The sequence below is a fragment of the Lissotriton helveticus genome, chromosome 9 (assembly GCF_964261635.1).
Source record: "Lissotriton helveticus chromosome 9, aLisHel1.1, whole genome shotgun sequence".
Lineage (NCBI taxonomy): Eukaryota > Metazoa > Chordata > Amphibia > Caudata > Salamandridae > Lissotriton > Lissotriton helveticus.
Window position 1 is genome coordinate 359,495,542 of NC_136070.1, and position 6,000 is coordinate 359,501,541.

Sequence of the window (6,000 nt, forward strand, 5' to 3'; positions counted from 1 at the left end):
AAGTGCTGCTCCAGCCAGTACAAAGCTTTCAAAGAAGGGGAAGGTCCTATGGAAAGTTCAGTCACAGTTGGCCCAGGACCTGCTGATAAGGCCGAAAGAAGAGGTACTGCTCCTCAACATAGCACAAAGCCAGCATACATACAGTATGATAGCATTAAAGGATGCAGCAGCCGGGTACAGAGAAGCAAAGAAGGGCGCAAAAGTAAGGTGCAGAAAAGCGCACCAAAATCAGAATCATCTAGGTGCCATGAAACGCTAATGGCAGTGAAGATCAAGTACAATGTAGAAGGTTGAGAGTGGTGACAGCCATGTACAGGAGACAAAACAGTTACTCACCGCCAAAGAGGAAAAAGACGCAATAAGACATCACTTCAGCCTTGATGACACTGATGCAAGGATGCAGCTTGGGTTTAGAGATGGTACGAACAGAGCAGGTCCAAAAGGGCAGCTGAGAGCGCCAAAGCAAGCCCTACTCTTGACAGCAGGATGTCTCACAGGTGTTTATGTTGCTGCCATGTTTTGTACACCACATCTTCCATTTGATACCGCCAAAGACAGAATATTGGCAGCAGATGGACTGCCCAGATCGAAACATTTGACGATTTAATCAACGTGATAGAAGAATCATATGACAAAAAGATAGTTGAATAGACAAAGAAGTGTGAAGGATATGATAAAGAAAATACCACAAATATCATACCATCAGATTAAGGCAGCATTAGGAATCAAGTTCAATCCAATCGTCAACTATGAAAGGTGCTTCTTCAACCTAGCCAGACAGCAAGCTGAAGAAACAATAGATGTGTTTGCTGAAAGACTGGAGACTCTCATCAAACATTGCAAGTTCAATAAATTCAATGATGAAGAAGCCATAAGTCTGAGAATCATCAATGGTTGCCTTTCTGACTCGTTCAGATGACGTAGGCTGCACAAGATACTCAGTCTGGAGAGAGTGCTCATAGTTGCGAGAGCAGAAGAATGTGCAGATTGACAAGCTACTGATGTGGAAGCTGGAGTAGTCCAGAGTGAATCAGCATTGAACATGAAAGGTAAGCAGAAACACAAGATCAAGGGCCATAAAGGGATATCTCTAAGGAAAATGAAATTGTGTTTCACTTGTGGATTCTCCTGTCTGCATGAATTTAAATGTCCCGCCATTGGACAAACATGCATGAGTTGCAGGAAAGAAAAACATTTTTTAACGGTTTGCAAAGGGATAGAGAAAATGACTGTGTCATGTCGAGAAGAACAAATGGATGCCAGAAAGTTCCAGAAATCCTCTAGCCATATCCACAATACCAAATGAGACAAGTGGAAACTAAACAAAGTTGATCTTCATCAAATTCCTCTTTCACAGGTTCTTCAACATCATTGTTGAGCAACAGTGAAGAAGATGGCTGTTCGATGATGGTGTCGACTGATGAACAACGTGAGCCTGTGGTTTTTGCCTCATGTATAGAAGAATCTAAGCCTGAGCAAGATCACCACATGAACAAACGACTCTCCTTTGAAGATTGCACCAAGATCACATTAAATGTGATTGGTTGTTCCATATCTTTTTTCATTGTTAGTGGTGCATTGATAAACATCATGCCGGCAGAGGAGTATAATGACCTGCCAATTGTGCCATGTTACCTTCAAAGCCACAGGTATACATGTGGGCTGCCTCCACGCCTTCGCAAAGTCAAGGATCATCTGTAGCAGCCATGTGACACAAGAAGACGAAGGTGCAAGCATCGATACATGTTCTTACAGGTACAAGTGTATGTTTCAGAACTGCTGCAGACATGGGTCGGATTTCCATTGACTATAAAAGAAATTTACATGCAGACATAGTAAGTCAGTTCCCATCATTATTTCATGGATTAGGAAAGTTTAAGACCATGAAGGTGCAATTTCACATCAATGAGGTCATTAACCCTGTTGCTCAATGACATAGTTGAATTGCTTTTCATTTGAGGAAGCTGCTGAGAAAGAACTGGAAACACTTTTAAAACATTATATAATTGGACTCTTTACTGGTCCTACACGGTGGGTTTCACCCATAGTGGTATTGCCCCAAAAGGACAGTGGGGGTGCCATGTACATCTGTGTTGACATGCACCAAGCTAACAAGGCAAGTGAGAGAGAACAACATCCTGGTACACACATTACAAAAATTATAACCCAGTTGAATGGTGCCAAAGTCTTTTCCCGTCTCAATCTGAACAAGGGGTATCATTAACTTGAACTAGGGGAAAATTGCAAGGAGATTACCACCTTTTTGACCCATATTGGCTCGTACAGATATAAAAGATTACATTTTGGGGTGTAGTCAGCTGCAGAACCTTTGCAGGATGCTATTCACCGCACAATACAGCCTGTCACTCATGCTTTTAATTATAGTGATCACATACTGGACTTTAGTGCCACCCAATGAAGGAACATGACAAAGCACTTGCACGAGAACGCTGCTTGCTGGCTAAATCTAGTCTCACTTTGAACACAGAAAATTGTAAGTTTCACAAAACAGAACTCAAATTCCTTGGGCATATTTTCTCTGGAAAGGTGATGACACCAGATCCAGCTAAAGTACAAGCCATATCGTCCACTACACCACAGTAAGATGTGACAATGGTGGAATGCTTCCTTGGCATTGCCAGTTACTGTTCCATGTATATCAATGATTTTGTCACAGTCAGTGCCCCATTGAGAGACTTGACAAAAAAGAATGCTGTGTTCTAGTGGTCACCTGATTGTGAAACTAAAGCTTTAGGAAAATTAAACATGCAATTAAAAATGCTTCTGAAATGGCAAATTTGGATCCAAAACTTTATTCTGAAATTGTAGTAAATGCCAGCCCAGTGGGGTTGGGTGCGATCCTTGCCCAGCACAGTGGACACAGCAACACTGAAAGGCATATTGTGAGTTATGCGAGCCAGAGTCTGTCGTAGACCGGACTTGCTTATTACCAACCTGGGAAAGAAAGTCTACCTGTGGTTTGTGAACACTTCCATATGTTTCTATACGATAAACACTTCACCCTTGTCACTGATCACCAAGATTTACTTACCATTTTTGGGAATTCAAAAGCCAAGAAGCCCCCTCGCATTGGGAGGGGGAGGTTGCAATTGAAAGAGTATGATTACACTATTGTGCATAGGCCAGGGAAAGAGAAAAATCCTGCGGACTGCTTTTCATGATTGCCAGTACGGTGTCACAGTACAACATCTAAAGCGGCTGAGGCCTATGCTAGCTTCATAGTCAAGCCAAGCATGCCTGCAGTACTTTCAGTGGATCAAATTCTTGCTGCTACAAATACAGAACAAGATCTATGTTCTCAAAAACATTATTGCCCAGCAATCCTGCAAGAAACACGCTTCAATTATGGATGAATACCAAAAGTTTAAAAATGTGAACGAGGAACTCTCTGTCACACAAGAAGGCATTATATTCCGATGTTCTAGAATTGTTATTCCAGACAGCCTGCATCAACAAGTGATTGAACTAGTCCATGAGGGCCAACAAGAGAGCTCTTTGAGGCCGTATGTGGTTTCCTCGCCTTGACAATAGAGTTGAAAGAGAATTAAAGGCTGATCATTTGTGAAACTGCTTGTCTCCCAAAACAATGCTGCATTCATTGGTTATGTCTGATCTCCTGAAGCAGGTGTGGGAGAGATTTTCAGTTGGTTTCTTTGGGCCCCTTAACAGTGGACATCAAATCAAATCAATAGAAACTTTATTCGGTGTATTTCAACCATAAAAGTGCATAAACATACAAGACATACATAAAGTGACATTAGATAAAATATGATTGCAGAAATTAAAAGGACTGTCTACATTAGATCCGTAGAGCTCCAGTTCATTATAATCACTTCATTCATTGGTCCAAACAGATTCGTAGTTTAAGAGACAGTTTTAAGAATTCAAGAACTTGGAGGACACTGTCACTGTGCAGCAATTGTAAATATAAAAAGGCTGGTCGTATCTGATTAAAATTTAGTTTCTTTAAAAGAGCAATTAAAAAGCGTTTACGCGGGAATTCATAAAATCTGCATAAAAACATAAAGTGCAACATATCCTGTGGAGACTTTCCGTCGCAGCCACAGGATATTGGATTTTTACAAAAACTCTCCTTTTTAGGTCTGATAAGCAGATGTTGAAACAGGTTAAATCTGAATCTTGTTAGTAGAAACTTATCGTGAGTGCTGAGAGTGCCGAGTAGGTAAGGCTCTGTTGTCAGGCAGGTTTTAACCATGATAAATTTCCTTACACTTACTTTTTGTAACTCAACACCCTCCCTCACAGCCTTCTTACGTAGAAGAAAGGTCTGCTTGACTAGATCAATGTCCCCCTTTCCAATTCCCGACGGGTGTTCAAACAGATCAGGAAGACCCAACTCAGAGAAGCAGGTTTTTAAATACTTCATCCAAGGAGTGCCCAACGCATTATCATGAGCCATAAAGTCATTAACAATTAGGTGTGCTAGGGGGATGTCTTTGCATAACCACATTTTCAACCAGCAGGTCAGAGGTCGTAGGGATAGGATATCGCTCAAATACCCCACTCCTAGCTCCTCGTGAGCTGCAAAGTTGGAGGTGGAGGCCGGGATACACAGAAGCCGTTTGTAGAAAGAATTTTCTGTGATCTGCAGTTGATCCACAGCCATGTAACCCCAAAGCTCACTACCATAGGCTGCGGTTGCTACAGATTTTGCGTCATATAACTTTATCATTGCAGCCGTGGGCTTTTTACCAAGTTTTGAAGCGAAGTTAAAAATGGAGGCATTAACCCTAGTCACGTCACATCTTTTCTTCGCAAGTTGTGGGCCCCACGATAATTTAGAGTCAAAGAGAACTCCTAGATAGGAGAATGTGTTGGAAAACGGTATTACTGCCTCATCTAGTTTGAAGGTGTATTGTCTCTTTGGCTGTTTCCCAACTTGCATAATGTACGATTTTGAATTGTTCACTAATAGATCTCTATCTTTCATGAACTTTTTAAATGCATTGAGTAGTAGTTGAAGGCCTTTTTCAGTTCTTGCTAACAACACCGCATCATCTGCATATAACAAGACAGGAATACTTCTTTTCCCCACTCTCGGACTGTCTGCTTTCACCTCCTGTAAAACGCCATCCAGCTCGTTTATGTAAAAGTTGAACAGGAATGGAGCTAATATGCAGGCTTGCCGCACCCCCTTCCCTGTTCTAAAATCATCAGTTACTGACAGGTGTTGACAATAACTTATATTTGCGCTTGTGTTACTATGGAGGTCAACCAAGAAGTTTATAATACCATTGTCTACTCCCTTATCCCTCATGGACCCCCACAGCTTCCCTCTGTTCACACAGTCGAAAGCTGAGGATAGGTCCATGAAGGCCAGGTGGACTGTACCCTTTTGTGCAATAGTATATTTGCTGAGTATTAAGAAGAGATTTAGACATTGTGTTGTGGTCGAGCGACCGTTACAGAAACCATATTGAGTGATAGACATGATGTTGTTGTCCCGTGTCCACTCAGAGAGACGCCGCAGTACAATTCTCCCCACTAGTTTCGCCATGGAGTTAATTAGGGAGATAGGCCTGTAACAGAGGGGGCTATCCCTATCCCCTTTTTTAAATATAGGCACAATAGTGGAGAGCCCCCAGGATAATTGACATCCGACTCTCGCGGCTGCGTTAATAACCGCCACAATAATCGGGGCCCAAAAAATAGGATCAGATTTGAAGAGATCCGGGGGTATCCCATCGGGGCCTGGTGATTTTCCCGCTGTGAGTCCCTCTATTCCCAGTAAAACCTCTCCTATACTAACGTTAAGGCATGGGCCCCCTATGGTACATTCAGAAAGTACAGCGTTGACCTCACTACCCCCATACAGTTGTTTGAAATGTGCAACCCATTCATCTTTTGTTATAACACATTCTAACCCCTCACCCGAATCTTGCACCAAGAAGGGTTTCTTAAGCGCTGCCCAAAATCTAGCGCTGTTTTGCAGTGTTTGTGATTCCAGGATCTCAGCCC